Genomic DNA, 25,782 nt, shown 5'->3' with positions numbered 1-25,782 from the left:
CAGTCAAAGGACTCAGATCGGGGTATTGAGACATGGGGTTGGCATCGAGCATGAATGCCTCTTCACGACGGAGCTTACGAAAAAAAAAAAAAAAAACAACGAAATCTGTCACTTACGCACCCCCCCGCCCCCACTCATGACATCACTCACGCCCTTCATGTTTTCCCTGCTATAAAAGCCTGCTGTTCACCACTTCAGTCAGTCCCACTGTTAAAAAACCTCACACTGTTTGGTGTGGTGCCGAGGTGTCACCCCGTTACATAACTGTACTCAGATCTCAATCTGGGGGTACGCCGTGTGGGGGGTGTGGAATCAACGCGCACTCCCGACCGGCTCGTCCTCCTCCTCTGCAGTCTTAGAGCTCCAACAGTCTTCATAGACCACAACATACGGGGGGCGTCCACAACTCCTTCTCCTATCTCTTCTTGTTTCTTTGCTCGTTATTAGAACTGTTTCACTTTCTAGAGGCGTGGCCTCCGAGGTCGTGACCTGTGCTTAATCGACACGACGGACTAAAAGTTCAGCTGGGAAGTCATTTCCTCCTCCAAAATCATGAATAAGCAGGTGGTCTCCGAGTTTAGGAGCTTTTTGGGGAACAGATGTCCACCTCTCCGCTCCGTGCTTGGCACTCTACACCGGTGTTGGCACGATTGGCAATTGTGCTGATAATTCAGCATATGTCTGTAATTGTCCTGGCTGCTTCTGAGGTCGGGAATTGTGTTATTTGATTGAATTTTGTAATGATACAGAGGCTCTGTTTCATTTTACTATGTCTTGGATGCCATCATAGGTACTCAATCGTCACTATTTCCCCATGGGATTAATAAAGTATCTATCTATCTATCTATCTATCTATCTATCATATAGTGCCTTTCAAATCTATCTATCTATCTATCTATCATATAGTGCCTTTCCTATCTATCGTCACTATTTCCCCATGGGATTAATAAAGTATCTATCTATCTATCTATCTATCTATCTATCTATCTATCATATAGTGCCTTTCATACTATCTATCTATCTATCTATCAATCTATCATCTGTCTCTTCTAATTATATAGCACCTTTCATGTCATGTATATATTATTTAGTGCCTTTCACAGAACTCTGTTATATATCATATAGCACCATTCACATCTATCTATCTATCTATCTATCTATCTATCTATCTATCTATCATATAGCACCTTTACATGTCTGTCTGTCTATCTATCTATCTATTTATCTATCTATCTATTTTGTAATCCCGCGTGTCACTCCCGTATGTGGGCTTGGGAGGCAGTCAAAGGGCTCAGCTGGGGGTATTGAGACTTGGGGTTGGTGTCGAGTATGAATGCCCCCCGTCCCCACTGTTGACATCACTCACGCCACTTCCCTTCTACAAACACGTCCTTCCTGTTTTCCCTGCTATAAAAGCCTGCTGTTCACCATTCCTTCCCCCCTTAGAGAATCGTGAAAGAAAGAAAGAAAGAAAGAAAGAAAGAAAGAAAGAAAGAAAGAAAGAAAGAAAGAACAATATATCTTTGGGAGTCAATCTTGTAAACAGACGATGCAGTAAGTAATCCAATGCCCCCCTAGCCATTTGTAAATTGTAAATTCCCGTTTCATTTCCAAACCTTCCATATTTCCGCCCCAAGTCCTGGCCTAGTCGTGTCTCCAGGTTTCTATGCAGCGGTCTGCCAGTGATGATTCCACTCAAAACCAAAGGTGGTGGTGGGTCGCCATTCACAGCTTTGCCTGTCGTTTGATTCTGTCCCACCCTATTAAGCCTTCCATCCAGCCAGCCCACCACCTCATCAGGTGAGGCCCACTATTGCTACTCTGTGTGTCTTTACACCCAGCAGAACCTCAACATGGCTGACTTGTTATCGGCCTACGTTGCGGCTGCCTTGAAGTATCTGGACACCCAGCTGTTCCGTTTCCACCTGTTTGTGTCGTGTGTCCCGTAAACCAGACTGATTTCCTTCCTATGTTGTCTAGGGATCCTGAAGTCAGTTGTATTTCCCGTATGGAAAATTGACAGCAATTTTAAACATTAATGGAGTGGAGGCCGCAATGCCTTGAATGGCCTCTGGCTCCACCAAATCACCTTTCCAACCCAGGGTTGGCCCGTCTGGATTACTCCACTAGTTTCAATGATAGGAGACAGGCTGACCTGAAAAGGAGCTATAAAGTTTTTTTTTTTTCCTTTTTCCATTTGGTACTTGCAGAAGCTAAGATTTATTACAATGCCACAAGGGTTATTAAAAAAACACAATTGCATCTCCAGCACAGTGATCTCCGAAAACAAAGATTTACTAACCAGCACCCGAGCAGCCTAAAGCTCGACTTCTTCTCTCTTCTAATTTAAAGTCTCAACAGAGCATTTGATCGAGCAGATAGCACAGTGCTGACGAAACCCACAATCCATATTATCTGAAACGCACGGAATTCGGCCGGTGATCAATGAGCCCCCATCTAGATGAAGCACAGTTAGGGACAGGTGTCTGAATTGCCCTCGGCCACCGCCGGCGCTGCGCTATATCAGTCTGTCAGGAGCGCCCCCGTTTTGTTTTTCCCCCCTGGGGGTCTGTAATGGATCACTATTTGACTCCAATTCTGCCACTATCTCCTCAACTATCTATTCCAGGAAGAGCTTAGTGAGCGTACCTGATTTTTCGAGAGAGAATATTATGTCTATGTCACAGAGGTGAAGGAGGATTTTAATTATCCGGCTGCAGAAAGAAACAGGGAAAAAAAAAAAAATTGCGATACTTAAGGCGACTCTAATATCGAGCGCGTCTTTCTTGATTTTATTATTTTTTTTCACTTGCGCGCCACAACGCTGTATCAGTTGCCATTGTGGGCGTTATCCAATATGGGACGGGGTTATCTCCTCTCCGATACACGTCTAAATATCATTTTCTCAGCCCCGTTTCATTTTAAAGGCCGTTTCTAAAATATGTCATCTGGACACCCCTGAAAAAGTTTCCCTTTTTCTCTCTTTCTTTCTCTCTCCTTGAACTATTTAAATGATGAAAATATCTCGGATCTTGAAAAAATTTTCAATCTCGTATATTAAAAAAAAAAAAAAAAAATCCTCATCCATGGGAGTTAATGGATTCTCGGTGGGACGCTGACAAATGCCCTTTTGAGCGTTTGGTTGCCATGCAATCTAGTCGGAAAATAACAAAGAAGCAGTATACAAGAACGAGGGGAATTTAAAGAAAGAAATTGTTATCCAAGTCGCATTCACAAATGGCAGGTCGCCACCTGTTCTGGCCTGTGAGTAGAACATGGTCAGGAGCTGCCAATCTTCATGATGTACAGAAAGGGGCGCGCTGAGCTCTTCTAAATGAGCGACCTCGTAAATAATTTATTGCACTCGGGGAAAGAAACCAATTATGAAGGGGATTTAGACTGGCAAAAAGTGAGGAGGTACAGCAGCACGAGTGACAGGAGGGGTCAGGGAAGAACCTTCAAAGTCGCTCCCTGAAGTACAAAGTCAAAAAGGTCACCTCCACTCGGCGACCTCCCCTGATCAGCGGACAGCCCCCCGTCCATGGGAACGACTGAATTTGCATGCCAACGGCCTCGTCCTGCTCTCCTCTCCACGAGTTTGTCGTGAAGGATGGGTGTGGACGTTTGGAATGCCCTTGGTGGAACCCGCAGCCTGTATGAGCAGAGCGGCCGCCTTGGGCACGTTTGATTAGAAGATGAAGCAGAGCTTTCTTGTTTGGGTAAAACAGAAGGCCGTTTGGTTTCAGCTCATCTCACCGCTTTTCCTGCCGGGGGTCGCGGTGTGCGGCAGGCCAAGCAGGTCGGCCCAGACGTCTCTGTCCCCAGTTACAGACTCCAGCTGCTCCTGGAATGATTACATATTGAACATGGTGATAATTCAGATGGCATCGAGATGGCATGACAGCACGGTGAAGACGCATCCTTAAAATAAGACTAACGTGTTACAGGGTCACAAGTGAGCGAGAATTGTGTGACTCACGTGTGGAATTAAAAGAACAAAAATTGTGTGACTCAGGGCCGGATTAAGATCCCCACAGGATCTGGGTAACTGGGATCCTGAACGGAGAGTTGACCATATTTTTAATGCAGCACGCGGGCACTGGGTCGTTCATTGCAGCACGATATCTCCCTTTTTTGATTTTAGAACAAGACTCGGTCGTTTCATCAAGAGGGTGGAGGTCTTGGTCAAAAGGACTCTTGTCATTGGGGGTCCCCTAGGCATTCACCCAGAATGCCCTGACAGCAGATCCAGCCTTGGTGTGACTCGTTTTCGGGTAATGATTCAATTCATGAATCAAATGAATGGGAATTGTCCAACTCCAGGGCTGGATTAAGAACGTCACAGGCCCCTGGGTGACTGGGCCCCTAAACAGAGTGTTGATTATACTTTAACAATGCAGCACGTGGGCACCGGGACGTTTACTGCAGCACGATATTTCCCTTTTTCGATTTTAGAGCAAGACTTGATCGTTTCATCAATAGAGAGGAGGTCTTAGTCAAAAGGCCCCTTGCCATCAGGGTTCCCGGTAGATCCAGCCTTGGTGTGGCTCATTCTCGGGTAATGATTCAATTCATGAATCAAATGAATGGGAATTGTGCAACTCAAGGGGCACATTAAGACCCACACAGGCCTCTGGGATGCTGGGATCTTGAATAGACTGTTGATCATACTTTTTATAATACAGCACGCGGGCACCGGGTCATTTATTGCAGCACAATATTTCCCTTTTTTGATTTTAGAGCAAGACTCAATCAAGTGGGAGGAGGTCGTGGACAAAAGGACTCTTGCCACTGGGGGTCCCTTAGGCATTCACCCAGAATGCCCTGACAGCAGATCCAGCCTTGGTGTGACTCATTTTTTGGGTAATGATTTCAATTCATGAATTAAATGAACATGAATCGTGCCAGATTAAGACCCCCCCACCCCACAGTACCCTAGGTGACTGGGCTCCTGAGCGGAGTATTTATCATACTTTTAACAATGCAGCATGCGGGCACCGGGTCATTTATTGCAGCACGATATTTCCTTTTTTTTGATTTTAGAGCAAGACTCGATCGTTTCATCAAGCCGGGAGGGAGTGTTGGTCAAAAGGCCCCTTGCCATTGGGGGTCTCCTGGGCATTCACTCAGAATTCCCTGACAGCAGATCCACCCTTGGTGTGACTCGTTTTCAGGTAATGATTTCAATTCATGAATCAATTGAACGTGATTCATGCAACTCAAGGGCCAGATTAAGACCCCCACAGGACCCTAGATGACTTAGCTCCTCAACAGAGTGTTGATTATATTTTTTAATGATGCGGTGTGTGGGCATCGGGTCTTTTAATGCAGTTCGACGTTCCTCTCTTTTGATTTCTGTGAGAGATTCGCTCGTTTCATCAAGCAGGAGTGAAAAGCCCCCTTGCCATCACGGGCCCTAATGCATGGGGTGAGCCGTTCTTGGGTAATGATCTCCTGATCCTTGATTAAAAGCCCTTCATGACCCCTTGAGTCCTGTCACTACAACCAGGGTCAACCAGAGGGGACCCCAATGCTGTCTCACACACACACACATATGGTGCTTTACATATCAAAAGCAATGATGAAAGAATATACCAAGCTGGCCTGGCACCTCACTTCAATATGGGCTCATCTGTGTTCCAGCCAGGTGCCTTGAGAGGATACACAGCGAGTGCCGCCGCTTGCCATCTTTCTTTATTTATTTCTTTATTCCTTGTACACCTTCTGCTGTTAATCCACAGCACATTGTTCAAATCTGATTGCATAGTTGTAAAGTGACAAAAGTTTCCAGTGAATACCCAGATAATGTATGTCACCATGACAACCGTTTTGCTGTTGTCGAGAGAGTTGGCGGCACGCGTTAACATCTCACGAGGACGCACAATGGCACACTTAGTGGCGGTGCTGCTCGTTTAGCACATTTGCTAAAAAGCTCCCCGGGAAAACAAAACAAAAAAAAAAAAAACCGACGCAAAGGTTTACTATTTGATAGTCACGGAGCAGAGAGAAATGTCAGAAAACAAAGAAGAGCGGGGGGCTTGTCTGATCGTGTGTGAGCCTGCAAAATGGACGTCGCGTCGTTTTAATGTATTCTCCTTCTTCTCTCTTAGTTAGATAGTGGTGACCACAGAAATAAATCTTTAGAATAACCGCTGGCCTAGAGGGTCAGCAGAGCTGCTGAAATTCCGAATCAGCTTCTTCCTATCTCGGCTGCAGAAAACCTGCTCTAATGGAGATACAGGGCTCTGGAAAATTAAAGGCCCGCATTTCCATTTCCTCCCTACCCCTTGAGATCACGCAGGGGATGAATCTTCACTTTAAATAATGAGCTGCCGGTAAATTCCGTTAGCTTACGTGCCCTGCTGAGGGCACGCGATCTAAAAGTCACCCAGATGCTTGAAGGTCCCTGCGAGAGAGAGAGGGGCTTGTTAAAGAGCCACCACGGCGGCGGCAGCGGCGGCAGCGGCGGCAGCGGCTTAGAGAGACGCCACTCGCCTCTATGGTAGCCTCCCCGCACTCCACCGTGCAGATGCAAACTGAAATAATAAAAGCCAGCGCCAGTTAGAGCCCCCCGAGCCACGTGCCTTTGACTAATGAAGGCGAATTTTAGTTTCTCTTGGGGAAGGTACATCTGCCATTTGTCTTCATGTGTTGGTGAAACACCGATAGGCATTGACCAAACGGAGACAAAGGCACAGTGCTAATCAGGGGCTTGGGGGGCAAACGTGCGGACCGCAATTTATTTAAATAAAGAAACCCAGCTTTCATTTCTTTGTGCTTTGGCAGATAATACAAAAACAAAGCAAAAAAAAATGGGTGCACTTCCTATGTTTTCGTTTCAGTTCAGCGAAAACGGACAAAACGAGATGACTAATTATCGGTAGGAACAGGTGTGCAAAAAGCAGTGGCGGCCGCAGCCCACCAGCTTGAATAACGAAGGCTGCCAGGATTGTGTCAGCCTCACTGAGCGTTAAGAGAATGCGAAATCGGGACTGGCTTCGTGTGACCTGAGGAGGAACATTTCAACACCCCAAAGTGACGACGTTCACATAAAAACCGTTGACTTACAAGGAGAGCTGAGGAAGGTGGAAACACTTAGATAATAAATCTGCCCACTAGATACCCCGTTTAGGAGGCCAACTCAGAGTCGCTGGGAGTAGCGGGCCAATCCACCATCAAGGGGACGGGATGGCAGTCCACAGCGTCTTCACTCCTGGTGGCTCTGAGGCTGGGGATCTGCACTGGCAATCAGAAGGCTGCCGGTTCGAATCCCGTAAATGCCAATAGGGACTCTGCTCTGTTGGGCCCTTGAGGAAGGCCCTTAACCTGCAATTGCTGAGCACTTTGAGTAGTGAGAAAAGTGCTATAGAAATGCAAAGAATTATTAATTATTATTATTACTATTGTTAACACCATGTGACACTCAGATATTAGCTTATGGTGCTCTGCAAAAGGCTTAACGCCCCATTGGACTGGATTGGTCTCACACCGGGTTTGGGGGTAATGCAGGCTTTCTTAAAGCTTTTCATTTCTTAAAACCCAATCTCGTGCTTTTTACTATTTACTTTGGTAATCATTGGCGGTAGTCATAGCGAGGTAGAGGGTAGGGGGTCCCCTTCAAGAATCTCCACCAATCGTCAAAGTGAGGTAGGAGGTGGGGGGTCCCCTTTGGGAATCACCACCAATCATCAAAGTGAGGTAGAGGGTGGGTGGTCCCCTTCGAGAATCTCCACCAATCGTCATAGCGAGGTAGAGGGTTGGTGGTCCCCTTCGAGAATCTCCACCAATCGTCATAGCGAGGTAGAGGGTGGGTGGTCCCCTTCGAGAATCTCCACGATCGTCATGCCATCATTGTCTACAGAACTCACAGCAACCCACCACTTGTATGTGAGGGGACACGCATTGGCTTCCCTGCGCAGTTGGTGCTGGTGTGAGGGGTGGTGCTATGGAGACGAATACTAGCATCGAAGCGAGAGGGGCTCAAATTGAAAAAAAGACAGTAGATGCGCTTGAGACCTTGGAGCGAGGGTCTCACACATGGCTGAGCTGGCAAAGTTAACACTACAATTACCAAAGCCTACACAAAAACTCGCAATCCTGGCCCACCTTAAATACGTTTGCACCTCTTCGTCAGTGTCTTTTGTCTTGTAAATATGTCAATCAGCACAAGCAGCCTGCTATCCCATCCTCCAACCACTGCAGAAACAGCAAAATCGCTCTCAGCTCAAGCCTCGTTTATCTGGGAGTGCGGTACCCGGGAGCTGTAGAGGCTAAATAATATCTCGCTATTTGGAACACATGCATTTCGTGAGTGTTCTGTGTCTGCAAAGATCGATGTAAGTGTAGGATGACAGGAAATGTTGAACACATAACTAAAAGACAGACGTTTTGCATGTTTTAGTACTAACGACAAAACTTTGACATGATGTGTATAATGTGTGAAGACTGAAGTCCAAATATCAAATAAGCACTTTCACAAAATGTACACGTATAACAAAACAAATACACTTTTATTCAAGACTATAGCTGAAGAAAAAGAAAAATTGTGTTACTGTGGCTCGTTGTAGTGACTGCTTTGGTAGTACTGCTGACTCGTAATAAACGTTTTGAGTAGTGAGCTGCTCTTATTGTTACTATTATACAATAAAGACATACATTTGATTGGAGTCTGTAACAGTTGCTGTAAACGTATGGTACTTGTAAAGGTTAGCATGTTTTTTATTTTATTCAGTTTTATTCTCTTAGTCGCATTCACGCTCGCCCTGATCTGACACTGCTAGTTTTCAAATAAAGATGTGCGACAACAGAGGTGAACTCAGATGAAGACAAGAGTCCTACATCGGAGGAAGAGAACAGAAGCCCTCCCCGCAGGAACCATCCAGTCACGCATAAGAACAACGCAGCTGCACCGGGCGTCAAGGCGAAGGACGGCACCGTGTGGATACAGCAAGAGGTCAGGCATCATCCTGCCAGCCCGTCTGCCCAACATGGTTTACAGAGCTCGCCAACGTATCGTGCAAACTGCTGTTTGTGATGGTCTTTATATAAAAACATTTATATGTTACTTATATAAAAGCCAGATCAAATGTTATTTATTTACCTTGATTTATTTATGTATCTTCCTACAGCGTCAAGTCACAAGTAGACTGCAGAGCTTCCTGTGTTTGATCGACATGCTCACAAACGACATGTCTACTAAAGTGACTTAAGCTGCAGGTCGAAGCTCCTGTCACACCCCACGCCACCAACTGTGTTTGATCTTATTCAGGAAAAGATCCCAGTCGCCCCACGGGAGACTAAGGTCATAAAGCTTATGAAAGCGTTTTTTGGACAAAGACAGAACCGTAACAACAGTTGTGTGGAGCGTCCACCAAATTACTGGCCTGTCCACCAAGTCCAAAGTTTTTTTGGAAGGCGACCAAAGCAGAAATGTAGAGCAGCGACTGCCACACCAACAACTGCTTGGTGATCTGATCTGATGAGCTGATCAGAATTCTGTTTGCTCGTCGTACAATCTAAAATATCGATAAAACAAACCCTACCAAAGACTATAGCTTGGATTCACTCGTATGCAGATGACACCCAGTTCTACCTTGCTTTTAGATCAAATGAAGTTTCTCCGATGTTGTCTTTAATTAGTTGTGTTAGTGAATTAAAGGAGTGGATGGATGAGAACTACTTGTCTTTAAACACAGAGATGTTAATTCTTGGAGGGAGTGACGCTGATCACAACAATATCTGGTCAACATTGAACTCAGTTGGAATCCCCATTCATTTTACTCAATCAGGAGTTCTCTTTGACTCTAGCAGGTCATTTAAAGCTAACATTACAAAGTTGGCCAAATCAGGTTTCTTCCATCTTAAAAATGTTCTTTCTAAATAAACAGGATTCTGAGAAGTTAATTCCTGCATTTATTTCTAGTAGCATTGACTACTGCAATGAGGTGTTCACTGGATGTTCAAGATGTTCTTTATTCAGTTAGTCCAAAATGCTCCGGCAAGAATTATTACAAGAAAATATGAACACATCACTCCAGTTCTTAAATCTTTACACCGACTCCCGGTTAAGTTTAGGGCAGATTTCAAAATCCTCCTTTTAACATATAAAGCATTAAATGGCCGAGGTCCGGCTTACCTGTCTGAACTTATCATGACTTACAAACCTGAGCGCACATTAAGATCTCAAGATGCCAATCTGCTTAGGATTCATAAGATTAATAAAATAACAGGGGGAGGTCGAGCTTTTAGTTACAGGACCCCCTAAACTGTGGAGTGGTCTGCCTGCTACTATAAGAGAGGCCCCTTCAGTCTCAGATTTGAAATCCTGGCAGAAGACTCACCACTTCAGTTTAGCACACCCTGACTAGAGCTGCTGATCAACTGTGCAGACTGCGTCTCTGTTGTTAGTCATTGGCACTAAAACATAAGGAACATGACAGTTAGAATTTGTTACTAACCCTCACCTATTCTGTTTCTCTTCTCTGTACTCAAATGTGACACTTGGTGCCCACTGCCCACCTGCCAAATTGTTTTGCCTGCCTAAGGTAAAGTCATCCTTGATGGAGTATCACAGGAATCATGGGGTAGAGGGGTTCTTTCATCAGATTGGCTGGCCCAGCTTTGGAATGGCCAATAGGGGGAGGCAGCTTGATGGCCGAGGTTTCCAGGACTCTAAACAAATCCCAATTATATTATGGGATATCATCGACTGTTAAATTCTGCTCCGTACTTGCACACTTTTTATTTTTATACTGTATTGAGGATGACTTGTGCTCTGTTCTGTGTATTCTATTGTATTGACCCCCTTTTTTTGACACCCACTGCACACCCAACCTACCTGGTAAGGGGTCTCTCTTTGAACTGCCTTTCCCAACGTTTCTTCCATATTTTTCCCCCTACAAGGGTTTTTCCTTGTCTTCTTTGAGAGTCAAGGCTGGGGGGCTGTCAAGAGGCAGGACCTGTTAAACTCATTGTGGCACTTCTTGTGTGATTTTGGGCTGTACAAAAATAAATTGTATTGTATTGTATTCAAATGTAGATACCTTAAGCAAACCTCAACTAGTGTCCAAGTGTTCCAATTCTTCACGTGGAATCCTCATTTCTGGGAGACAAATTTATTGAGCATGTTGAACGACGGCTGTTCATATCCTCTGGGGTTTGTGGACTTTCAAAAACAGCTGGACGACTGTCGTCCACACAGTCCTCCACCGCTAACTACATGCTTACTGATTTAAGGTGTTTTTCCTTCTTTGTCATTTTAGCGCTTTTTAAGAAGTGTAACAGAATAAGATGCAGAGGACAGAAAGATAAGGAAGAAGATGATCCGCTGTAGCGACCCCTAATGGGAGCAGCCGAGAGAAGAAGTCGTCATTTCATTGCCTTTAGTCAGACGTTAAACTCACACCCGTCTGAACCAATCGACGTGATTACAGTGTGAGTCAACCTGCTCATCACTAATGGAGCCCAAACCTGATTAGGTCTCAGGCCTACCGCTGGTGGAGTCACCCAAAATGAGATCTGCTGAATGACATCATGACATTAACAACAACAACACTTATAGATAGATAGATAGATAGATAGATAGATAGATAGATAGATAGATAGATAGATAGATAGATAGATAGATAGATAGATAGATAGATAAGGCACTATATAATAGATAGATAGATAGATAGATAGATAGATAGATAGATAGATAGATAGATAGATAGATAGATATGATAGATATAATAGATAGATAGATAGATAGATAGATAGATAGATAGATAGATAGATAGATAGATAGATAGATAGATAGATATGAAAGGAACTATATAATAGATAGATAGATAGATAGATAGATAGATAGATAGATAGATATAGATAGATATAGATAGATAGATATAGATAGATAGATAGATAGATAGATAGATCTAAATGGCAGTATATGATAGATAGATAGATAGATAGATATGAAAGGAACTATATAATAGATATAGATAGATAGATAGATAGATAGATAGATAGATAGATAGATAGATAGATATGAAAGGAACTATATAATAGATAGATAGATAGATAGATAGATAGATAGATAGATAGATAGATAGATAGATCTAAATGGCAGTATATGATAGATAGATAGATAGATAGATAGATAGATAGATAGATAGATAGATAGATATGAAAGGAACTATATAATAGATAGATAGATAGATAGATAGATAGATAGATAGATAGATAGATAGATAAGGCACTATATGATAGATAGATAGACAGACAGATAGATACTTTATTAATCCCAAGGTGATATTCCCATACTCCAGCAGCAGCATACTGATAATAAACAATATTAAATTAAAGAGTGATAACAATGCAGGTATAACAGACAATAACTTTGTATAATGTTAACGTTTACCCCCCGGGTGGAATTGAAGAGTCACATAGTGTGGGGTCTCCTCAGTCTGTCAGTAGAGCAGGACGGTGACAGCAGTCTGTCCCTGAAGCTGCTCCTCTGTCTGGAGATGATCCTGTTCAGTGGATGCAGTGGATTCTCCATGATTGACAGGAGTCTGCTCAGTGCCCGTCGCTCTGCCAAGGATGTCAAACTGCCCAGCTCCGTGCCTACAATAGAGCCTGCCTTCCTCACCAGTTTGTCCAGGTGTGAGGTGTCCCTCTTCTTTATGCTGCCTCCCCAGCACACCACCGTGTAGAAGAGGGCGCTCGCCACAACCGTCTGGTAGAACATGTGCAGCATCTTATTGCAGATGTTGAAGGACGCCAGCCTTCTAAGGAAGTATAGTCGGCTCTGTCCTCTCTTACACAGAGCATCGGTATTGGCAGTCCAGTCCAGTTTATCATCCAGCTGCACTCCCAGGTATTTATAGGTCTGCACCCTCTGATGATCACGGGGTCCATGAGGGGCCTGGTCCTCCTAAAATCCACCACCAGCTCCTTGGCTTTGCTGGTGTTCAGGTTTAAGTGGTTTGAGTCACACCATTTAACAAAGTCCTTGATTAGGTTCCTTTACTCCTCCTCCTGCCCACTCCTGTGTCGTCAGCGAACTTTTGCACGTTATGTCTTTACAAGGAGTGACCCACATAAAGGAGAATCAAGAAGTTGGCCGCAGTTCCGGCTTTACAGCAGCGACTTGTTTCTGAAGTTCTGACACGTGTGTGTTATTTGTTTTTCCAGAAGGTTCACAAATCATGTTTTACCAGCACTTGCAAGGAAACACAATTAAATCTAAACTCCACCTGAACCACCGGACACATCATTCAGAATAATGGATGTGATCCAAGGTTGATCTATTGTGCTGCTTTTGAAAAGCTTTACTGGTGAAATGAAGGGGAGAAGAAAAAAAAAGGAATCTGGTAAACAACACCACAATTACTATGAAATATGAAGAGACATAAAAGGGAAAAAAAATATATATATATATCCTCCAATAAGCAGCAGAGAGCAAGACACTTTCAGGGCCCTGTGACATATTTTTAGCTTAAAATTCTGTAACAGCAACCAATTAAGGCAAGTATAGCAGTTATCTAACCGAGTAGAAAAAGAGAGGCTAAGCTAAAGGTGAAAATGAACGAGCAATTATGATACTCAGTCTAGTGTCTCATCAAATTACAGAACACCCCAAAGGTTACGGACACTCTCTGCGTACGCGTCAAGCTCGCCGGGAGGTGAAAAATGAAAAATGAGATGAGCTTTAAAGATGGTGTGGAGGACGGCTGGGATGCCTGGAAGATGGGAGGACCGGGAAAGGGACACGAGAGGTATGCATCGGGACCATGGGATCGGAGCCCGTGGCCACCACCAGGGGGCGCCCAGATGACTACGGAGCCCTGAACTGCAGTACTTCCGAAGTGCTGCCAGAAGAGAACCCGGGCGCACCGGAACTGCTGCAGGAAGGTCATCAAGGAGCACCTGAAGCACATCCGGGTGAACTATAAAAGGAGCCGCCTCACTCCATTCGGGGAGCCGGAGTCGGGAGGCAGAGGGAGGAGCTTGGAGAAACTGTGTTGTATAAAGGACAGAAGAAGAATTACAAGTGTGTGTTTTTTTGGGACGTGTGTCTCGGATATATTCCACGATGGACTCGCCAAGACAAAGTTACATTAGAGACGATGATCAAGTTGTGGAAGGTTGAGCTGACTCAGTCAAACAGAGCAGAATGGAAGAAAACTAACAATCAAAAAGAAGAAGTTCTGCTTCTTCTAAACTCTTTGGTGGTGCACAATAAAGTGCAGGCTGGCGGCTAAGGCAGTGGAGTCACTAGAAGAACCTGAGGATGTCCATCACCCTGCATTGCACCCTTCCATTAAAGTGTTTAAAGATATGCATGTGGACAACCACTGCCGTGTGCGTCATGAGGGACAGCAAAGCGAGGGCTTCTGTGGGAAGATGGAGGTCGGAGAGGGCTGTATCACCTCACTTGTCATCTTCCTTGTTGCCATTGACTGGGTGATGAAGAAAGCCACCAAAGGCAGACCGAGAAGACTTTTGTGAGGGTCAGAAAGCCTGACAGGAAGAGTGATGACCCACACTTATGGATGCCGTTGATCTTATTGCACATGCCCAGAGAGACAACCAAGAGAAGGCAGAGAGGATCAGAATGCAGGAAGTGTGGAACTCGAGATACACCCTGGCAAGTTTAAAGAGATGAAGGCTAACACCGAAAGGGCGATAGGGACAACAGTACAAGGGATGGAGCTGGAAGAAGTGAAAGACTTCAAAACATCTGGACAGCAAAGGACTTCCAGGAGAAGATGAGAATTAGACAGGGCTGTGTCATCTCACCCATCGCCTTCTTTGGTGCCATAGACTGGGTGATGAAGAAAGCCACCAAGGGCTGACCTAGAAGACTGGTGTGGAGGTCTGAAAGCCTGACAGTAAGAGTAATGACCCGCATCTGTAGATGACATTGATTTTATGGCACATGCCTTGAGAGACAACCAAGAGAAGGCAGAGAGGATCAGAATGCACACATTGTGGACCTCAAAATACACCCTGGCAAGTTTAAAGAAATGAAGGTTAACATCTAATGTGCAATATGGACAACAGTGCATGGGATGGAGCAGGAAGAAGTGAAAGACTTCAAAATGTCCAGGCAACCACATCTTAACCAGAAGTAACATGGAAAGAGAGATTTCCACCAGAACTGGTGTGGCAGCCCAAGCCTTTAATAGACTCCAGAATGGCTGGAAGTCACAAGTGGTACACATTCAAGTGCAGGCTGGCGGCTAAGGCAGTGGAGTCACTGCAAGAACCTGAGGATGTCCATCACCCTGCATTGCACCCTTCCATAAAAGTGTATAAAGATATGCATGTGGACAACCCCTGCCGTGTGCGTCATGAGGGACAGCAAAGCGAGGGCTTCCGTGGGAAGATTGAGGTCGGAGAGGGCTGTGTCACCTCACTCGAAATCTTCCTTGTTGCCATAGACTGGGTGATGAACATTTGTACGTCATTCACCAGTGCAGGTCACGTCACACACCTTCGTTTAAGACCAAGATCAAGGTTCTAGTCCCAGTGGTTCACAGATATCAACCCTTATATTTATAAATAGGGCAGCACGGTGGCACAGTGGGCAGCGCTGCTGCCTCGCAGTTAGGAGACCCAGGTTCACTTCCCAGGTCCTCCCTACGTGGAGTCTGCATGTTCTCCCCGTGTCTGCCTGGGTTTCCTTCCACAGTCCAAAGACATGCAGGTTAGGTGCACTGGCGATTCTAAAATGTTCCTGGTGTGTGCGTGGCCTGCGGTTGTTTGTTTCCTGCCTTGCGCCCTGTGTTGGCTGGGATTGGCTCCAGCAGACCCCCGTGACCCTGTAGTTAGGATATAGCAGGTTGGATAATGGATGGATATTTATAAATAAACTGCTGTCAAGAGTCGTCATTTTGGCTCTTCCTGGACCAGGGGTTCCCCTCTCCTCCTTTGGGGATTAATGAGCTTTTGATTCCTCCTGACGTGCAGGCCGTAAAGCATGCAGCTTGAGTTTGGGAGCCAGGCTTTGTACTCTGTGTACTCTACACAGGCCTGATGTTTGAGAGTGCAGGCCAACCTTTTTAAGTGCACTGAACCTGCTTTTATAACAGAAGATCTTGTTCAGCTGCGTGACCTGGCATTTCATAAGAATCGGGTCCTTTGATTTGTTTGAGGGTCACAGGATGTTCAAATATTGTCTGAGAATGCAATGTTTATTTTTATAGTGCTGATATAAAGAGTGCCATCCCAGGGCACTTCACAAATCAAGAGTAATACTACAAGTGTTTACTTTGGGAGCATTGACAGGTTAAGTGACACACTAAGGGTCACATGGTGAGTCACAGATGGGGACTGTAGCTCTTACTATTATGTCCTAATCTCCTAGCCTCTTAGAAAACAGACGGCTACGCATTACGTACTGCATGAAACACAATGTTTAAAGTTATGAAAGAGCAAGAATCCATATGGACCGGATATGAGCACACGGCACTGAGCAGGTGGGATGGAGACAGACGGGCAGAAGGAGTACATCACGTCAGCCGAATTGTGTTCCACATTTTAATACATTCTTCTTTATTGTGACAATGCTGCTGCCACTATTGGGCACAGTGTGGTCAAACAAGGTATGACACCAGTCCAAAGTGGAAATGTTGGGGTGCCAATGGGGTCGCCCCTTTAATACACGGTTGCAAAATTCACCAAAATAAACAGGCGCACAATGGCACTAAAAAAAGAACACAAACCTGTCAGCCCCACTGCCTTCGCAAATAATTAAAGTAAGCTGAGGTGAGCGGCCCGATCTGCGGCTAAAATGACTAAAATGAGACGCCACCTTCTGGGAGCGTGTGGGCTTTAGAGCCCCGGCCAGAAGGCATGGAGTCAGTTGCCCTCATTAGACATCGTCTCTGACCCGTGGATAGAGAAAGAGACGAAAACATCAGCAACAGCACCCCGAGTGTTCCAGCGTGGTACTGCTTACCTCAGAGGAGCCCAGAAGGTGACCCTTTGACACACACATGTGATAGATAGATAGATAGATAGATAGATAGATAGATAGATAGATAGATAGATAGACATTAAAGGCACTATATGATAGATAGATAGATAGATAGATAGATAGATAGATAGATAGATAGATAGATAGATAGATATGTAAGGCACTATACAATAGATAGATAGATAGATAGATAGATAGATAGATAGATAGATAGATAGACATGTAAGGCACTATATAATAGATAGATAGATAGATAGATAGATAGATAGATAGATAGATAGATAGATAGATAGATAGATAGATAGATAGATATGTAAGGCACTATATAATAGATCCTCCACAGCCCTGTTGGGATCGGTGGTGGCTGCCAGGGGGAACTGCATGGGTCCCGGAGCCCTGCTGGACAAATCTTCAGCCCCACCCAGGTGGGCTATAAAATGGGCAAGCCACCACTACTCAACAGCCAGAGTTGGGAAGAGAGGACGAAGCTTCAAGGGAGGAGTGGTGGTGCCAGAAAGGTGTGTTTTGGTTTGGCTGTTTTGTGCTTATTTTGAGATTGTGCTGTGCCTGTGGTGTTCATGGGGAAGACGTGCCCCACAGGTGAAGAAAATAAACATTTTTGTGTTATTTTATATGTGCCTCCATGTCCGTGTCGGGTTGGCGCCAATAAAGTGCCTTTGTTACCGATAGATAGATAGATAGATAGATAGATAGATAGATAGATAGATAGATAGATAGATAGATAGATAATACACTATGATAGATAGATAGATAGATAGATAGATAGATAGATAGATAGATAGATAGATAGATAGATGTGAAAGGCGCTATATAATAGATAGATAGATAGATAGATAGATAGATAGATAGATAGATAGATAGATATCGAGTAAATCAAGTGACATAAACGTGCAATCTGATTGGCTGTTCAGCGGAGCTCCTCAATCACGATTTGTAAGCCAAGCACAGTTGAAATGCACGTGTTTTGCTGTTTTTTTCTTTGATAAAATGTCTTTGTTGTGGTGAATTTTGCTGATTAACCTGACTTTATAAACATTATTTCTAAACTTAATTGGCCAGGACTTAAAAGTAAAATTAGTATTTATTGAAAGCAGAACTTGACCTGTACATAAAAATAAATTGGGGACTTCCATCACACATCACACATATTCACGAGACACAGAGGAGAAAGGACTGCCAGGGAAAATCAGTGAAACAAATTCCAGTAGTTCATTAAAATAAAAAAAAAAGGAAAAAGACGCTTGCAGAAATCAGTCAGCCATTTTTCATACAACGGCAATAACAGTTTGAACCCTCATTAGGCATTTTCTAGTCTTAATAAGAACTGAACACTAAAATTAAAAACAGGAAACCAAAGTCATAAAGAAGAAGTGCAGCAGAGCCTCCACATTTGCAAAAAAAAGTGCAACCGAAACCATTTGAGCTCCTGCCAATAGAAATTAATGGAAATTGACAGCTTGGCTCCCTTAATGATTCCATCGACTAATTAAAAGCTCCATTCTTTGTTCATTGACATTCAAGTACATTTTAATCATCTCCTTGTCGAAGACACCATAATCAGTGCAGAAAGCGTCACTTGCATACCATCCATTAAGTGCTAAGAGGAGTGGCGGCCTCCCTTGTCGTCCCACCGTGGTGAAATGCTGACTTCGGTCCTAGCGGCCAATGAATTAATGGCTCCTCACCCGAGTGCTGTCATCATTTTCCATAAGTAGCTCATTAAAAACGGAATAAATACTGCTGACCTGTATTATCGCCAGAAGTCTGTAAGAGGAGAGCACTTACAAGCCCCACTGCCAAGGACTTTTTAAAAATGATTTCATCTTTTCAAGCTGTGCGGATGATTTGTTTCACGCCAGCTAGGGATTAAGACCAGTAAAAAAATTAAATAAATAAATAAATAGAATAAAATACTCTGCTGTGCTGCCTTTATTCTCCGCAGTAACTGTCACAATCGAGCACACAAAAATCTGTAAACCCGGCGCCGTTCGTTAGCAGCTATCATAAAGATGACAGCGCGCTCATGCCGCCAGATGGGACTTGCGATGAGTCATTTGCACACGGGCACTTTGGCGACGATACGCTCAGGTGGGTAAGTGTGTGACTTCAACAGCGAGAAGAAACTCTTCATCCTCGGCTGCAATATGAATTTACTTATTTAATGAATGGAGAGTTGCGCAAGCTGCCAGACGCATTCGTGTCCAACCCAGCAACTGGCACTGGGCAGAAGCCTGCTGACTTTCATCTAATTTATTTCTGATGGGCCCAGTCAGGCTTTTGAGCATCACACGTCCAACGTGTAACAGGAAGTGTTCAGGCGTACGTTTGATCGCATAGGGTCCTCTCGCCACGACAGACCACTTCAGAGGCGGTTTGGTGCGGTGCATAAGGCTGTGCACTGAGCTAGTGAGTTCAGATCCCACTGCTGACACCATGTGAGCCTGAGCAAGTCACACGGATGCCTGTGCTGTGGGAGAAGAAATGTAAGCCATTGCATCTGAAATGTTACAAGGCACCTCATCAGCCAAATAAGTAAATCATAATCATAATAATAATAATATACTGTTAGAAAACACTAAATAATGTTTTAAAATACATAAAAGAATCCCCCCCTTTAAAATATTCCCATTTTGTTTGCTTTACACCCTTAAATGAACACACACACACACTAATATTTCTTCCCAGCTTTACTTACTCAATGCCACCTCTAACATCCAAGTGAAAGACATCAGAGCTACAGTTGAGAAGAATGATACAAAATCAAACACAAGACCTACTGAGACTAATAAAGGACCCCCCCAGTGTCAGTGTCACTTTGTTGACCCCCCTTTTGCTTTAATGCCAGCCTTGAGTCTGTTGATTCTTCTCTATCAGCTTTGCCCACCTAGATTGAGCCCACTCAATATTTGCTCCCCCACTCTTCTTTACAGTTTGACTGTTCAAGTTCGGTCACACTGGACGGTGAGTGTTGGTGGTCTGCTATCTTCAGATCTTTCCACAGATTTCGGTCTGAGCTCTGACTGGCCACACCAGGACATTCAGCCACCGTGTGGTCAGTTTTGCTGTGTGCTTCGGCTCGTTGTCGTGTTGAAAGGTGAACATTCTGCCCATCTTCAGCTTTCTGCCAGAGGGTAGCGGGTTTTCCTCAAGTATTTTGCCCCATCCATTTTTCCTTCTACCCTAACGAGAGCCAGGCCCCCCACAACAGGACTGCTGCCCCCTCCATGTTGTACTGTAGGTGTGGTGTGTTGTGGATGGTGAGCTGCATTGGTGGACCGTTTGGTGTTGATGCCTAATAGTTTGATTTTGGTCTCATCTGACCAGAAGACCTTCTTCCACTTGGCATCAGAATCTTCAAGGTGCATTCTGGGAAAGCTCAAATGAGCCTTAATGTGGCCTTTCTTGAGAAGTGTGACCCTCCTGAACAAGTCACAATGGTGGAGGAGCGCTTGTCAAATTGTTGTCACATGCACACCACTAATGACCCCTCTGTGCCATCAAATCCTGTAACTCCTTCAAAGTGGCCATTGGCCTCTCGGTCGCCTCTCTTCCCTGTTTCCTCCTTGCTCTTCCATCCAGTTTGGAGGGTCCTAGTCGTACCAAACACTTCTTTATGATGGACTTTACTGAGCTTCTTGGGATTGGTGAAGCCCTTGAGATGTTTTAGTCTTTATGTCTGCCCACAACTCTGTCCCTGAGATCTTCTGAAAGTGGCCTGCCACCCGTAGTCAGTTGTGTTCTGTCAGTTGCTCTACCAAGCAAGGGAATGAATGGACCAGGAACAGCTTCACTAATCACACTCAGTACAACTGGGCACAGGGGGCAGGAAGCCAGGAACTGCAATGGAGATGGTGGGCACTGACACCTGAGTGAGTTTATGATCCTTTATTCATCTCAGGATTTCGTGTTTTTGATTTATTAAAATTCTTCTGAACTGTAGCTGTGATGTCTTTCACTTGGATGTTATCAGGTGCATTGAGTAAGTAAAGCTGGAAAAAATATTAGTGTGTGTGTTTACATTTAAGGCTATATTTCAAAGGGGGGATTCTTTTCTATACCCACTGTAAGTCCTAGTCCTGAAACAAAGCAGAAGTGCTAACATATGCAGTGCGTCCTGGGGGCTTGTCAATAGAGGAGCTCTTGCATGAATCCTAAAGCGTTTCTGCTTTCACTTCCGGTTCAAGTCGTAACGTCAGGAGGCTGACAGATAACAGAGCAGGCTGAACGTTTCCATGTTGACGTCACATTCGTTGGTTTTTCAGTATGAGGACATGCCCTCCCGCAGTGAGCAGTTCACCGATTGAACCTTCAAAAGTAGTTCTCCTCAAGCAAACATCGATGTAAGGATGTAAAAGAAATGTCTGCATAGGGCAGAAGTTCCTCGTTTCTCTGTCGTTGGTGTTCTTGCATTCTGTGGCACGGGGAGTGTCTGGCGTGTCGATGAGCCGCAGTATTAGGCAGCCACTCAACGGCTCCGCATTCAGGCTTCTTTCGCTTTGCTACGGGCTTCAGTTTCGCTTTGTCTTATTGCTTCTCATTCTTCGTCACTGGAGCATCTCCCATGTTTGGCCTGACGCTCAGAAGATGTCTCGCCATCATGGTGTGTAGCACTGTAGGTTGTGATCATAACAATTACTTTGGTCTGATCTCAAGATGCCGGTGTGCTTATGATTCCAAGAATTAATAAAATAACAGTGGGAGGTCGAGCTTTTAGTTACAGGACCCCCTAAACTGTGGAGTGGTCTGCCTGCTACTATAAGAGATGCCCCTTCACTCTCAGGCTGAAGACTCACCACTTCATTTTAGCACACCCTGACTAGAGCTGCTAATTAGCTGTACAGACTGCATCTCTGTCGTCAGTCATTAGCACTAAAACATAAGTAACATGACAGTTAGAATTGGATACTAACCCTCACTTATTCTGTTTCTCTTCTTGGTACTCAAATGTGGCACTTGGTGCCCACTGCCCACCGATGCCCCTTCAGTCTCAGCTTTCAAATCCTGGCTGAAGACTCACCACTTCAGTTTAGCACACCCTGACTAGAGCTTCTGATTTACTGTACAGACTGCATCTCTGTTGTTAGTCATTAGCACTAAAACATAAGTAACATGATAGTTAGAATTTGTTACTAACCCTCACCTATCCTGTTTGTCTTCTCGCTACTTAAATGTGGCACTTGGTGCCCACTGCCCACCGATGCCCCTTCGGCCTCAGTCTTTAAATCCCGGCTGAAGGCTCACCACTTCAGTTTCGCACACCCTGACTAGAGCTGCTGATTAACTGTACAGACTGCATCTCTGTTGTCAGTCATTAGCACTAAAACATAAGTAACATGATAGTTAGAGTTTGTTACTAACCCTCACCTATTCTGTTTCTCTTCTCTGTACTCAAATGTGCCACATGGTGCCCACGGCCCACCTGCCAAGTTGTTTTGCCTGCCTAAGGTAAAGTCATCCCTGATGGAGGATCACAGGAATCATGAGAGAGAGGCGTTCTTTTATCGGATTGGCTGGCCCAGCACTGGCCAAATGGGGGAGGCAGCTGATGGATGAGATCTCCAGGACTCTAAACAAATCCAAATCATATTATGGGATATCATTGACTGGTAAATTCTGCTACGTACTTCAAAAATTTTTATTTGTATACTGTATTGAGGATTTGTTCTGTTCTGTGTATTGTATTGACCCCCTTCACTGCACGCCCAACCTACCTGGAAAGGGGTCTCTCTCGGAACTGCCTTTCCCGAGGTTTCTTCCATTTTTTCCCTACAAGGATTTTTTTAGAAGTTTTTCCTTATCTTCTTAGGGAGTCAAGGCTGGAGGGCTGTCAAGAGGAAGGATCTGTTAAAGCCCATTGCGGCACTTCTTGTGTGATTTTGGGCTATACAAAAATAAACTGCATTGTATTGTATTGTATTGTCTGAGGATATGAGCACTTTTCTGTCTTTGACACGTGCATTTTTTCTCCTGTTCTCAACGCTCAGCAGATGGCGCTGCTGTTCTTCGTCTTCTTTCTGTGAGTTGATTCAGCAATGTGCTTCATGCTTAGCAGATGTCTCTGACGTTCTTTTTCTTTCTTGTCATGTCACATGCATGAGCAGTTGGCTGCAAGGAAGATGTGAACCCTGGTAACTTTGCCCAACATTTTTGTTTCAGTAGCATATATCACTTCATACACTGTTACATACAAATAAGATGAGAGTTCTATTCCCAGTGGATCATGGGTAATCACATGAGAGATGGACGCAACTCATATATACATTATAAGAAATATAATCTTATATATAAACGGCTATGCGTGGAAGTGTGTGTGTCTGTCCGGCCCGGAAGTGAGAGGTGGAGTCGAGCTAAGGGCTCCACCTCTGAGGATACGCAAGTGAGACCAGCAAATCGGCAATATGAAACCTCCAAAGAAAGACAGTCGCTTAGTCGCCAGTACAGAAGCAAGGTGAGCACATCGGCAAAACAAAACCTCAGATGAAAGACAAAGTTGCTTAGCCGCTTATACACAAGCGAGGCGAGCACATCGACAAAACGAATCCTCCTAGGAGAGAGACGCCCAGAGTCGTTCCTTTCAATTGCCTGACATTTGCCTGACAGTTTCTAGGACCCTGGGCTTTTTACAGCATGGGCTTGCACAGCTAGTATAATATTTAAATAAAATATATTATGAAATTACTCATGTTTTTGCCATTATGTGTTGAATTAAATTTTTTTATTTCTTGTTTTCTAACATTTAGATAAGTGTCCTGTCCCCTCAAAATCGTTATGATTCTGTGTGTTTGGAATTCTTTAAAATGATTACTTTAAGTTTCCTTTTTAACTCAGTCAGGCACCAAAATACTACCTGCTAGCTTTCAGTGGAACAGTCCCAAAAATGGAGAGCTGGTAAAACAACATGAAAAATTCACAAAGCTATTGAAGAGGAGGGATGACTGTCAACCCCTGGCTGTGAACAAAAAAGGCAACTGGTGAAATTGGCTATTTACTTTCATGTGTTTGTTACCTTCCCTACGTGGTCTGACTAGTGTTATATTTCAGTCCGGGTTCCTCCCATAGTTGGCATTCATATTTTTGTGTTAGGTATTTTTTGTTCACTTTTCATGTTCATGTTACTTTCATGTATTGTGTGCTTTGTGTACTATGCCTGGGTGAAGTTCCATCTACTTTGTGTGTGATTCTGAAGTGCTGTAATGGAGGTGATGGGCAGTCCCTCAGATGAGATGCAATGGTGGCCACACCTCTTGGATTTGGTGAGCAGTCCCTCAGATGTGATATCATGGTGGCCCCACCTCATGGGGTGGTGGGTGGTCTCTCAGATGTGATGTAATGGTGGCCATGCCTCTTGGAGGTGGTGGGCGGTCCCTCAGATGAGATGCAATGGTGGCCACGCCTCTTGGATTTGGTGAGCAGTCCCTCAGATGTGATATCATGGTGGCCCCACCTCTTGGGGTGGTGGGTGGTCTCTCAGATGTGATGTAATGGTGGCCTCGCCTCTTGGAGGTGGTGAGTGGTCCCTAAGATGTGATGTAATGGTGGCCCTGCCTCTTGGGGGGTGGGGGGTGGTGGGTGTTCCCTCAGAAGTGATGTAATGGTGGCCCCACCTCTTGGATGTGGTGGGCAGTCCCTCAGAAGTTATGTAATAGTAGCCCTGCCTCTTGACGGTGGTGGGTGGTCCCTCAGATGTGATGTAATGGTGGGCCCACCTCTTGGCCGTGGTGGGTGGTCCCTCAGATGTGATATATCGTGGCCTCACCTCTTGCAGTTCAACCCACAGAAAGTAAGGTACATAGGCAGAAGTCACACATACACAATATAAAATTACAAAATTATATTTAAAGAAAATAATATCAAAAATGCATACATATAAAAATATGGAAACTAACTAATCATTGAAAAACAAGACTAATAATGAGCCACAGAACAAACAGTAGCGGTAACAGAACAGCACCATTATGACCCAGCGGCCACACAACTAACAAAACCACAGAAGCGCCGAACAGCAAAGACGTTCAAAGTCCAAACCAGCAAATGACGCCAAGTGTGAAGTCCACATTGACTACGTGCCTCAGATCCTCAGCAAAATCTACTTATGAATCTTACTCTTGTGTCCTTAGCTTCTATTTTTGTAGATAAAATGTTAATAAAACATACGCACATACTTTTTATCATCATTTTGAAATTACGCAAACGCATCTCCTTCTGTTTATCATTGGCAACAGAGCGCGGGTGCGACGGTTGCACCCGAGTCCTCATCCTTCATGGACAACAGCCAAGCTGCCTGAGTCACACCTAATGCCACCACTATGACTCAAAGTCCCCCAAGGGGGTGTGACCTCAAAGTAATGGACCCCAATGCACAGCCTTCTCCATGTTCCTGTCCTTGATTAGAATGCCGTGGTTTAAGAATCAATTCATTCTGAGCTGCCACCACTTCTGTATGCCAGCTTGCCATGCCAATTGGACCCTAACCCTTTTCATCTTCTCAGAATATAAATAGACGAGACAGGCAATTTGCTGTGAGCTTACAACAATGGTGCCCAAAATACTCTGAAGTCAGTGCTTTGGAAAAGTCAGACCTTTGAATTGTAACAAATTATAACAAGAACAGACATTTGCATGAATTATGTGAAGAATGGGGCGGATGGTGACTTTTTTTTCCACTGCTGTTCATAAACCGGGCCTGAGGGTGGCACAGAGGTTAGCACTATTTACTACTCCAGGATTTCAATTCCAGCCCCAAGTGCGCACCTCCACCCGATGTCTGCTCCTGCCATGTAGTGTGGTGTTTGTCCCTC

The 25,782-nt window shown here is 44.5% G+C and overlaps 1 protein-coding gene and 1 pseudogene across 2 annotated transcripts in view; one reads left to right on the top strand and one right to left on the bottom strand.

Moving 5' to 3' along the window:
* fhit (fragile histidine triad diadenosine triphosphatase) overlaps nt 1–25,782 on the bottom strand; it is a 1,101,949-nt gene that overhangs the window by 721,571 nt on the left and 354,596 nt on the right. The window lies entirely within an intron of this gene.
* The window catches only part of LOC120540177, a 34,768-nt pseudogene continuing 24,164 nt past the window's right edge, over nt 15,179–25,782 (top strand).

The sequence above is a fragment of the Polypterus senegalus genome, chromosome 12 (assembly GCF_016835505.1).
Source record: "Polypterus senegalus isolate Bchr_013 chromosome 12, ASM1683550v1, whole genome shotgun sequence".
Classification (NCBI taxonomy): Eukaryota; Metazoa; Chordata; class Cladistia; order Polypteriformes; family Polypteridae; genus Polypterus; species Polypterus senegalus.
The sequence above is the reverse complement of the archived record's forward strand: the minus strand, read 5'-3'. Positions and strand labels throughout refer to the sequence as shown.